This window comes from Esox lucius, chromosome 18 (assembly GCF_011004845.1).
Source record: "Esox lucius isolate fEsoLuc1 chromosome 18, fEsoLuc1.pri, whole genome shotgun sequence".
NCBI classification, from domain to species: Eukaryota; Metazoa; Chordata; class Actinopteri; order Esociformes; family Esocidae; genus Esox; species Esox lucius.
The window spans coordinates 25,494,477-25,507,859 of record NC_047586.1 but is presented as its reverse complement, the minus strand read 5'-3'; positions in this window follow the sequence as shown (position 1 = coordinate 25,507,859).

Below are 13,383 nucleotides of genomic sequence, written 5' to 3'. Positions count from 1 at the left end.
GCACAACAATTGGCCTCAGGATCTCATCGCGGTATCTCTGTGCATTCAAAATGCCATCAATAAGATGCACCTGTGTTTGTTCTCCATAACACACGCCTGACGGTACCATAACCCCACCACCACCATGGGCCACTCGATCCACAATGTTGACATCACCCACACAACGCAATCTGCCCTGTACAGCAAAAACCGGGATTCATCCATGAAGAGAACACCTCCCCAAAGTGCCAGACGCCATCGAATGTGAGCATTTGCCCACTCAAGTCGGTTATGACAACGAACTGCAGTCAGGTTGAGACCCCAATGAGGACGACGAGCATGCAGATGAGCTTCCCTGAGACGGTTTCTGACAGTTTGTGCAGAAATTCTTTGGTTATGCAAACTGATTGTTGCAGTAGCTGTCTGGGTGGCTGGTCTCAGACGATCATGGAGGTGAAGATGCTGGATGTGGAGGTCCTGGGCTGGTGTGGTTACACGTGGGCTGCGGTTGTGAGGCAGATTGAATGTACTGCCAAATAAAAAACACCTTTGGAGATGACTTATGGTAGAGAAATGAACATTCAATTCACGGGCAACAGCTCTGGTGGACATTCCTGCAGTCAGCATGCCAATTGCACGCTCCCTTAAAACTTGCGACATCTGTGGCATTGTGCTGTGTGATGGAACTGCACATTTAAGAGTGGCCTTTTATTGTGGCCAGCCTAAGGCACACCTGTGCAATAATCATGCTGTCTAATCAGCATCTTGATATGCCACACCTGTGAGGTGGATGGATTATCTTGGCAAAGGATAAGTGCTCACTAACACAGATTTTGAATGATTTGTGAAGAGAAATAGGCCTTTTGTGTACATTGAGAAAGTCTTAGATCTTTGAGTTCAGCTCATGTTAAATGGGGGCAAAAACTAAAGTGTTGCGTTTATATTTTTGTTCAGTGTAGATAGGGTATCGACACTGTAGTGACACACATTTAACTCTCTCAGCCGGATTTATTTATCCTTGTCAAAGTAATTTGTTAGCTAGCCAGCTATCCAGCCAGCCATCCTATGTTGTGATAGTTTCACTTGTAGCTCTCGCATAGTAATTTCATTGTATCTTTCTTTGCTTGGATAATAATGACAATTGCTCCTGGTTCAGCTCTACGTAAAAGAACTACTTCAACAGAAGTTCAGACAACATGGAGTACTGTCCTGACGCCTCAGCATCTTTTTGACACTATAGCATCTACAGCAGGGGTGTCCAAACCATTCCACAGAGGGCCGTGTGTCTGCAGGTTTTTGGTTTTTCCTATAAATTGGTTCCCAGTTCACACCTAAACAACCAGGTGAGGGTAGAAACTAACCAATAAGTAACCTAATTAGTCAATCAAGTACAAGGATAGAGCGGAAACCTGTGTTTAGTTGTCAAGCAAATCCAACAAAATACAGGCATATGCAATGTGCATGGATCCATCTTAAATCAATACCCAGCTACATTTGGACCACTACATAAGCTACAGTAGCTGATTTTAATTTATTTATATAACATACTGATTGTTATGTGTGTAGAGTGCCTGTGTGGTTAAGTTGTTTAAAATACAACCTACTGACATTTAAAGTACGCAGGGTTTCTAGTGGGCTTTATACAACATATACCACAGTTAAGGGCTGTTGTTAGGCACCCTGCAAAGTAAAGGCATACAAAGGTATTTGGTCTGATAAACCACAGCTGTCTTTTTACTGTGATCAGTTTCATACGAAACATCTGATCTATACTATTGTGTGTATTTCTATAACCTCTTTATACACTTTTTGTGCTCTGAATGTTGGTAAAACTGTAAATATAGTATTCAAGTTATTTTCTTGTCTGTCTATTTTGTTTGTGCCCCTTATCACTTCATGTGAAATTATAAGCCTGAATAAATGTGTAATTGTCTAGTTTTGTTTCGCCCATGTTTGCTTAATTTATAAACATATAAAAAACTCAAACTAAAGTCAAATACAGTGGGGAGTGTGAGGTTTTCGCGTCGTTCCCGATCCAACTCCTCCCCGCCACGCTCCTCACCTGCCACCGTTACACCTTCACTTCCCGACACGCATGAATGCACCCAACACTCCAGATCCCAATCACCGGAATACTGAACGCCGACCTAGCTGCCTGCCCCTGGATACTCTTACCGTCTCTCCCTGCCTGTGCTGTTGCCTCCGCGGACTGATCACCCGGCTTCCTAACCGAGGAGTGTATATCTGCAGACCGCAAGTCAGGGGCATAACTTAATATGGAGGTTCCTTAATATTAAGTTACGCCCATTGAAGGTTTCCATTGGTGTGGTGTTTTCGATTAAGTGCATGCATTTATGAAGGAAGTATTACAGGGTCAATGACGAAGATTTTGGTAAGTGCTTCCAATTGACAACCGCTAGCTATATATTTAGGGATAGTTAACGTGTTCGCTAAGATCGCTTATCTACTAAAATCTTTGAATCTGAGATTCGAATAGCTTTCCAGAGACAGACTACACGACAACCCTTATAGTTACGTTTAAAGATAGCTAGCTACGCGACGAGGTAGGCTACTTGTTATTATTTCTGCCATGATGTGGCATTATTACCTAAAACCTACCGGTAACGTACCGCAGTGTTCCAGTTTGCAGTGCAGCTGCAACTTTGCTTCAATCGAATCTTGGTTGAGGCGTATTGACAGTGCATGAGGCTCCAACAGAGGGTGGTGCAAAATGTACACGGCCCGGGATTTGACAGGTGGATGTCAAACACTGTTGCCTTGTCTCGCACCACATGGGGCTTAAGCCAGGTCTAGTCTATTAGGGTACGTTATAACTAGCTAAAGATGTGTGATGCACCTGTCACTCTATGCAAGCAGGCAAGATCCATTTATTTTGTAGCTTAATAAACACTGTTGTCATTATTTAGAAATGTAAACAAAATAATATTTTGCCATGGCCATCTTCTATGCAGTGGTGTAAAAAATAGTATTTGGCTGTGTTGACCGGTTTTGTGAAGTTGCTAAGGATGAGCTAAATTACCTAAACAGAGTTCATAACTAACCAGTGATCTTAATTGATTATTTACACTCTTCCTTTTAATTTTATTGATCACTGGTTAGTTTTGAACTCCCAAAATTGTGTACAATTATGAGATTAGTGTGTTTGCCAACAAAAAAAACAAAACAAGTATTAGTAAAGAGCTGGATTCTCAGGCCCTTAAAACCAGGGATCAAGTGCGTAATCTTGGTGCTCTGATAAAACTCAGACCTCACATTTAACAGTCATTTTCAAACAGTCACCAAAACATTCTATCATCTAAAAAATATTGCAAGATTAGCAGGCTTGGTGCCCCAAAAAGACCCAGAGAAGCTTGTCCATGCTTTTATCTCTAGTAGGGTTGACTACTGTAATGGCCTCTTAACTGGGCTCTCCAAAAATACTTTAAAACCGCTGCAGCTCATTCAGAATGCTAACCAGGACCAAGAGAAAAGAGCACATCACTCCGGTTCTTAAATCTTTGCATTGGCTTCCAGTCAGTTACAGAATAGATCTCAAAATGGTGCTTTTAGTTTATAAATCTCTGAAAGGTTACATTTCTGATATGTTTGAAGAATATAAACTGAGCAGGGCTCGATGTATGAATTGTGCTGTATAAATAAATTTGCTTGCTTTACCTGGTTACTTAGATCTTAATTAGATACTTCCCTAAAGTGGTGAACAAAGCCGAACACAGTTGAGTACTTTTTCTTTGCACTTTGTACACCTCTACTTCTATGTGATTTTTGTGATCTTTCATTTCAGTTCCAAAGATGCGTTGTTGAGCTGGGGGATGCTGTTGCCTGGGTAAATGCCAACATGGGCCTTTTCTGAGACTGGGTAGTCCTCATCCCTGAATGATGAGGAAATACAGGGTGCTCTGCAGATGCTCAGAGAGGCTTCAACTCCAGAGGAAGAACAAGAAGCTCTCTCCCATTCATGTTTTTGTTTAATAATTTTGAAGACACTGAAACATTCGTAGATGAAATAGACAAAAGAGGACTTAGTGATAATTTTGAGCTTCCCTGTTAATTATGTCTGTTGATGAGGATACCTATTAACTGTCTTTAAACCATCAGCTAATGCTGGGTTCCACACAACAAAAAAAGATCCAGAAAACACAATATAATTTGATGAGACAAAGAGACAAGGAACATCATGTATTTAGCAAGCGTAAACTGGATAGTGTTTTGGAAGTGTTCACCTGGCCATACAACATGATAGGATGAACCCAAAGCCTACAGAATCTGGGCAAAGCTGAATACACAGTACATAAAGAAACAGTTTAGTTTTGACAGTGTTGGAATGTAATGTTTAGTATATTTAATGGGGTAATTAAATGTTTAATTGTCTAACTGGCATATCATTTAATTTTGTATTTCTTAGGTTATGCCATTAACTTTAAGATTTTGGGCTATATTAATTGACTGTCAATAATGTATTTTGTGCTCTTTTTGACCTGTTCTACTTATAATTTATGCTATTGAAATAACTTTTAGGATAAGGGTTAAATTAGATGTAACACATATTCCTCCCAACAATGTTTTAAGTCCATAACCACGTCATTACTATATAATAAAAATTGTGCTTGTTCCAGGCACCCCTGGATAAATGTATTGTTCTGTAAACAGATGTTGACCTGACCTCTAAATTATGCAAATTGAAACTTGCTACCTTTATGCAACAGGCTATAGAAAATTCCACCCTTCCATTTACCAATTTCAACTTTCTAGAAGATTGCTGTTAAATTGAACAATGCAAGTCAGAGGAAGGAGAAACCATTACAATGATTTGTATGAAAACTGGTCAGATCCATGTCTCGTTCTTGACTGTAACCAAAACTTTTTTAGAGGCACTTCAGTTTTCAAATGAATGTATTTCAGTTGTTTGTTATCAAACTATTTTAATCCTGTAACAAAATACAATTAAATGTTATTGGAAAATACCATTTTATTTTACATAATTGGTACAAGCATAATCAGACTAGAGTGCAGTATTTAAAGCAAATACACTTTTGTTTTCTATATCAGTGCTTGAACCGCTTGAACCTAGTGTTATATCTTGACAAATGATATTGAATGAAATCACATGGACTCTGAGTTGTAACATTAGTTTACTCTTCCTCCATTAGTACACTCAACGTAATGACGTCATACGCATACATGACACCTAGTGTTGAAACGTGTGTCAAACCAGGATGTACCCAAACTGACCAATGGCGAACATTGGTGGGTATTACTTAATATTCAGGAACCCCCATTTAAACTGACCAATAGCGAACATCAGAGGGCGTAACTTAATATTCAGGAACCCCCATATTAAGTAACACCCCCGACTTGCGGTTTGCAGATATACCTTATTGTCCTGACCTGCTTGCCTGCTTCTGGGTTTCTCGTTCCTGTCCTTTCCTGCCTGTGCCTTCGCCTTCGAGGACTGATCTCCTGGTTACCAAACTATCTGCCTGTCTTTACCGTTCTTGTGCTTGCCTACTCCCTTGTACGAAGAAAAATAAATATACAGTTGCACTTCTGCAAATGGACCCACACTACTCTGGTCTTGGTGTTCACTACAGGGAGAACAAGTATTTGATACACTGCCGATTTTGAAGGTTTTCACACTTACTAAACATGTAAAAGTCTGTAATTTTTATCATAGGTACACTTCAACTGAGTGACGGAATCCAAAACAAAAATCCAGAAAATCACATTGTATGATTTTTAAGTAATTCATTAGCATTTTATTGCATGACATAAGTATTTGATACATCAGAAAAGCAGAACTTAATATTTGGTATAGGCACCTTTGTTTGCAATTACAGAGATTATACGTTTCATGTAGTTCTTGACCAGGTTAGCACACACTGCAGCAGGGATTTTGGCCCACTCCTCCATACAGACCATCTCCAGATCCTTCAGGGTTCGGGGCTGTCACTGGGCAATATGGACTTTCAGCTCCTTCCAAAGATTTTCTATTGGGTTCAGGTCTGTAGACTGGCTAGGCCACTCCAGGACCTTGAGATGCTTCTTACGGAGCCACTCCTTAGTTGCCCTGGCTGTGTGTTTCGGGTCGTTGTCATGCTGGAAGACCCAGCCACGACCAATCTTCAATGCTCTTACTGAGGGAAGGAGGTTGTTGGCCAAGATCTCGCGATACATGGCCCCATCCATCCTCCGCTAAATACGGTGCAGTCGTCCTGTCCCCTTTGCAGAAAAGCATCTCCAAAGAATGATGTTTCCACCTCCATGCTTCACGGTTGGGATGGTGTTCTTGGGGTTGTACTCATCCTTCTTCTTCCTCCTAACACGGGGAGTGGAGTTTAGACCACAAAGCTATATTTTTGTCTCATCAGACCACATGACCTTCTCCCATTCCTCCTCTGGATCATCTAGATGCTCATTGGCAAACTTCAGACGGGCCTGGACATGCGCTGGCTTGAGCAGGGGAACCTTGCGTGCGCTGCAGGATTTTAATCCATGATGGTGTATTCAACTAACGTTAATGTCTTTCTTATGTTAACCTCAGAAAAGATGAGAGCAGTGAGAAAATGAGTGCCTGTCAAATAACAGAACTTTACAGTAGAGATGAGTCTATGTTTCTTGTTAGTAATCCATTCCTGAACTTCATGACAAGAAACACCACTGGTTTACTGATAATATTTATTTCATGTTCTGGTGCGTTCAGAGTAAAGAGAGAGAGGGAGAGAGAGCATGAGGATGCCCACAGGGCAGGGAGAGCAGGTGACGTGGAGGTGAGCGAGAAAAGGAGCAAATATTGATGACTCGTATATCGTCATGTTGGTATTGTTCCTACAAAATCATAATTAATGTTGGCACAACTGCTGTTAGGTTTAGTCTCAGGCCCCACTGAGGTTAGACACAGGTGTCTCTGAGGTTAGGGTGGGGGGAAGGAGAATATTTGGTCTTTGGACTGGGATAACCAACTACAGGTCAGTTGCAATGATGGTCCTGGAGCAACATTAATTACGGTGTCTTGGGAACCACATGAACACTGCGCCATCAGATTGCACAATTATTGATGGTTAAGAGTCTTTTTCGGGGGGACCTGTAGATTTCTATGTAGTGTAAAACATCGTAAAACTTGAGTCTTGAATTTGCAGATCATGAGACGTTTGTGGATGTTACATTAATTTGTAAATTGTATTTTCTGTTTACACATTGTAATACACATTTGTAAATAGTGGTCTGCACATTTTCAATCATTTAGAAGCAATTCTATCTCCATAGACGACAGCTGGGATATTTGTAAATTGCTGCAACTAAGATTTATCATCCCATAAGCCTGATGGGCAATTAGGGTTAACCGTTTTGGTCAAGGGCAGATTTTTGACTTTGGCTGAATCTCAAATTGCATACTATCTATACTGTATAGTATGCCATATATAAGTATTCCAGAGGACTAGTATGTCCCAAACCATATTATGTTAGAAATTGTATGCCAAAGGTTCCCAGATGGTCTACTATTTAGGGTGGATTTTTGAAGTATGCAACCATGGATGCTTAGTAAAAGCGGAGGGGTTTGCAACAATTCGCTCATATTTTCACTCAACGAAAAATCTGTTTGATTAATCTACAGCACCGGAAAAAATTAAAAGAGCACTGCACCTTTTTCTTTCCTTTGCAAAATAGTTGAAAAGGAAAGTTTTGAGTGAGGAACAGAAGGTCTCTTAATTCTAACCCTTCTGTTCCTCTCTCAAAACCTTCCTTTTCAACTTTTTTGGAAAGGAAAGACATAGGTGCAGTGGTCTCTTAACCTTTTCCGGAGCTGTATATTAATAGTTATTGCATCAAGATGGTATGCCCCAATACTGGCATACTAGCCCACCATACACTAAGCACGTACTTCACCATCACCCACGAAGTACGTACTTGCAGTACATAGTATGTAGTATGCAATTTGAGATTCAGACCTTGTCTGCTCTCGCAATTGATATCATGGTCACTGATGTTACCACCAGGCAACCTACAGAAAGTGAAAGCTTTCTGGAGGAGTGTTTTGACATTTTTACAACCAAGTAATCTTGTTTGCTCACGGGTCAGCTCAGTGAGAGAGTAAAGGGGAATGGACTTTTCTTCTTTCATTCTTTCTAACTTAATTCTCTCTACTAGAGTATGTGGCCAGAGATTTTTTTATGTTAACTCTTTTCTGTCTCTTTTTACGTGTGTGTGTGTGTCAGAGCAAAAACAATATCAAACAATGGCGCTGTACATTGAATCAGTCAGGGACAGATGTGGAGGGCTTACAGCTCAGTGATATTTAGATTATTCTGACCTTTAATGTGAAGTACAGTATTTAGCAATCATGTTTACTGGATGGAAATAAGATTTGACAATGACATTTTTGTTTTTATACCTTTTTTTGCACACTACAGATCTCTTACCGATCTCTTACTGAAGTGTGTAAAGGAAACACGCTAATTTATCTTTCTTAAATAATTACGTTTCATCCCAACTCCAGTCTCCTCTTATTCAATCCTGACAATTACCTCCTGTTTTATTTGTTTTTTACCTATAGTTTAGTAGAACATTCAAGCATATGTTTTATTTTATTGCCACTGGCGGTCTTCTCTAGCCATCGGGGACAAAATAAAGAAGTCAAGCTCCATCTTGTTAGATTTTCTCTTCCTTCAACTAAAAAGCAGAGGGCTAGGTGGCCTTCAGCCAAACAGACGCCTCAGTGGACAACTATTGGGCAGAGGGAGGGGAAAATAATAGCACTTTAATGTGTACTGAGGTTTCATGTTGTGAGACACAGGGACGTTTCACTTGCAAGCAGGTTAGAATGATTAATATCACATGAAACCAGTTAATTTAGTTGTTAATACCAGATAGGCGATTACTTGATTGTCTCTAAATAAAAAAAATAACTGTCAAGAGTTTTTAGAAAAGCTGACTTAGACAGGAAGTATAGTCTTCTCTGCACACCAGTTCCATATGGCATCTTGGGAACCTTTATAAAATCCTGTCTCCAGGCATATTCCAATTGCATTTTTTTCTTCCCAAAATTGTTTTCTCCCCCTTACATCCTGTGATCTTAGCCAGGGAGACTCTGCTGGCTCTTCCCAGAGAAGGCAGCCAAATCTTGCCTGAAAAACCACTTTTATCCTCTTGATAAAATTCAAGGGGATTTTTTTTATTTCTCAAGATCCAACAGGCCACAGTGAATTGTCAAGATTAATAATACAGAAAGAAAGGCAAAGAAAAAGGGAGATAATGCAAGAGGGAGAGGATGAGAGACGGAGAGCATGCAAGAGGGAGACAGTATGAGAGATGGAGACACTGTACCAGAGGATGCCCAGGATATGAGGAGATAAGGACTGAAGGAATTACATAGACATTATTTTTCTTCTTCCTTGCCAATGACCTCTTCCACATTGAGTGTTCAGGAATCTGACATTACACACTGACCTCTGATTTCACAACTAATACTCCTCTCCTACCATTCCTTAAAATGCTAGAACAATATTTAGCCTCATTATAGTTTTTGCCACTGACAATTTGCATTTAATGTTCCTTATTATCCTTTGATTCTTTTTAATTTTAAAGGGAGAGAGCAGTGATTCAGGCTATTTCAATGGACTTACAGTTTGGTGTGGATTTTTCATGCTTGGACAGAACACATACGACCTCTGGGCTGCAGCGATTCATCATATTCAGTTGAAGTCATTCTAACTTCATTTCAAATCGAGTATTTTCAAACTGCCGTTACATAACTGAAGAAATAATTTGCAAGTTAACTCTTACGCACTTGCGTGCACACATGCTTACTGAAGCTGGTTTTCCAGGTTGTCCTTGGGTATCCAACAATAGCAAAAGCTAACTTGGCTTTCAATTCTAGGCTCCAAAGCAAGCAAGCAAGTTTATTTATTTAGCACAGTTCATTCATAGAAGCAATTCAATGTGTTTTACAAAGAAAAAGAAGAAATATAAAAACAAATACTCAAATGAAAACCTCAAAACAACATCACAATAATAAAACATAGAATAAGAGAATAGAAATGGAATAAAAATGGGATTAACTGTGGGGTTAAATTTAAGCGCTCATTCATAGGCATGTGAAAAGAGAAGTGTTTTCTAACCTGCATTTAAAAACGGATACGTTTGGGGCACGTATCTTCTGGTAGTTTATTCCAGTTGTGTGCAGCATACAGTGGAGAGAACATGTATTTGATACACTGCCGATTTTGCAGGTTTTCCTACTTACAAAGCATGTAGAGGTCTGTAATTTTTTCATAGGTACTGACAAGGTACAACGGCGGACTCAAATGCACGACTCTGAGAGGTGTCGCAAGTAACAGTCTTTATTGTTCCAAGAACAAAATGCAGGCAGAGGTACAAAAACTGCAGGCATAAATCATAGTCGTGAACCAAAGCAAGAGGTCTAGAAACACAGGAAAACAAACACTGGGGGAAAACGCTGGAGAGAGTGACATAAGTACAACTACAATCTAGCACTGGGAAGTGGGACTGGAGAGTATTTATGAATGGGGAGGCTGAAAACAAACAGGTGAAACACGTTAGGGGCGGGGACAGTAATCAAACAGGCGGGAAAGCAAACAATGGGAGGAAGACGAGTGACCTGGGATAAGAGCGACTAATGATGTCAAAATAAAACAGGAAGTGCAAATGAACAAAACAACACACAATAAAAGCAGGAACATGACAGGTACACTTCAACTGTGAGAGACGGAATCCAGAAAATCACATTGTATGATTTTTAAGAAATTAATTAGCATTTTATTGAATGACATAAGTATTTAATACTTATGTCAGAAAAGCAGAACTTAATATTTGGTACAGAAACATTGTTTGCAATTACAGAGATCATACGTTTCCTGTAGTTCTTGACCAGGTTTGCACACACTGCAGCAGGGATTTTGGCCCACTCCTCCATACAGGCCTTCTCCAGATCCTTCAGGTTTCGGGCCTGTCTCTGGGCAATACGGACTTTCAGCTCCCTCCAAAGATTTTCTATTGGGTTCAGGTCTGGAGACTCCAGGACCTTGAGATGCTTCTTACGGAGTCACTCCTTAGTTGCCCTGGCTGTGTGTTTCGGGTCGTTGTCATGCTGGAAGACCCAGCCACGACCCGTCTTCAGTGCTCTTACTGAGGGAAGGAGGTTGTTGGCCAAGATCTCGCGATACATGGCCCCATCCATCCTCTCTTTAATACGGTGCAGTCATCCTGTCCCCTTTGCAGAAAAGCATCCCCAAAGAATTATGTTTCCACCTCCATGCTTCACGGTTGGGATGGTGTTCTTTGGGTTGTACTCATCCTTCCTCCAAACACGGCGAGTGGAGTTTAGACCAAAAAGCTCTATTTTTGTCTCATCAGACCACATGACCTTCTCCCATTCCTGCTCTGAATCATCCAGATGGTCACAGGCAAACTTCAGACGGGCCTGGACATGCGCTGGCTTGAGCAGGGGGACCTTGCGTGCGCTGCAGGATTTTAATCCATGACAGCGTAGTGTGTTACTAATGGTTTTCTTTGAGACTGTGGTCCCAACTCTCTTCAGGTCATTGACCAGGTAGTTCTGGGCTGATCCCTCACCTTCCTCATGATCATTGATGCCCCACAAGGTGAGATCTTGAATGGAGCCTCAGACCGAGGGAGATTGACCGTCATCTGGAACTTCTTCCATTTTCTAATAATTGCGCCAACACTTGATGCCTTCTCACCAAGCTGCTTGCCTATTGTCCTGTAGCCCATCCCAGCCTTGTGCAGGTCTACAATTTTATCCCTGATGTCCTTACACAGCTCGCTGGTCTTGGCCATTGTGGAGAGGTTGGAGTTTGATTGAGTGTGTGGACAGGTGTCTTTTATACAGTTAATGAGTGGAGAACAGGAGAGCTTCTTAAAGAAAAACTAACAGGTCTGTGAGAAAAATAATTCTTACTGGTTGGTAGGTGATCAAATACTTATGTCATGCAATAAAATGCAAATTAATTTCTTAAAAATCATACAATGTGATTTTCTGGATTTTTGTTTTAGATTCCATCTCTCACATTTGAAGTGTACCTATGATAAAAGATGATACAGACCTCTACATGCTTTGTAAGTAGGAAAACCTGCAAAATCAGCAATGTATTAAATACTTGTTCTTCCCACTGTATGTTTATATTCTTCAAACATATCAGAAATGTATTCAAGGCCTAAACCATTCAGTGATTCATAAACTAAAAGCACCACTTTAAAATCTATTCTCTAACTCACTGGAAGCCTGTGCAAAGATTTAAGAACCGGAGTGATGTGCTCTGTTCTCTTGGTCTTGGTTAACATTGTAGCAGCAGCATTCTGAATGAGCTGCATCTTATTTACAGTATTTTGGGGGAGTCTAGTTAAGAGGCCAGTCAAGGCTACTAGAGATAAAAGCATGAATGAGCTTCTCTTATTCTTTTTGGGACACCAAGCCCTTGATTCTGGCTGTATTTTTAAGTTGATAGAATGCTGTTTTGGTGACCGGTTTGATATGACTGTTAAATGTGTGGTCAGAGTCTATCAGAACACCAAGATTACGCACTTGGTCCCTGGTTTTTAGGGCTAGAGAATCCAGTTCTTTACTAATACTAGTTCTTTTATTTTTGTTGCCAAACACAATAATCTCTGTTTTAGCATAGCATCATCTTCCGCTTATCCGGGGCCGGGTCGCGGGGGCAGCAGTCTAAGCAGGGATGCCCAGACTTCCCTCTCCCCAGACACTTCCTCCAGCTCTTCCGGGGGGACACCGAGGCGTTCCCAGGCCAGCCGGGAGACATAGTCCCTCCAGCGTGTCCTAGGTCTTCCCCGGGGTCTCTTCCCGGTGGGACGGGACCGGAACACCTTCCCAGGAAGGCATTCCGGAGGCATCCGAAATAGATGCCCAAGCCACCTCAGCTGACCCCTCTCGATGTGGAGGAGCAGCGGCTCTACTCTGAGCTCCTCCCGGGTGACCGAGCTTCTCACCCTATCTCTAAGGGATCGCCCAGCCACCCTGTGGAGAAAGCTCATTTCGGCCGCCTGTATCCGGGATCTTGTCCTTTCGGTCATGACCCAAAGCTCATGACCATAGGTGAGAGTAGGAACGTAGATTGACCGGTAAATCGAGAGCTTCGCCTTGCGGCTCAGCTCTTTCTTCACCACGACAGACCGATACATCGACCGCATTACTGCAGAAGCTGCACCGATCCGTCTGTCAATCTCCCGTTCCATCCTTCCCTCACTCGTGAACAGGACCCCTAGATACTTAAACTCCTCCACTTGAGGCAGGCACTCTCCACCAACCTGAAGTGGGCAAGCCACCCTTTTCCGACTGAGAACCATGGCCTCGGATTTGGAGGTACTGATTTTCATCCCCACCGCTTCACACTC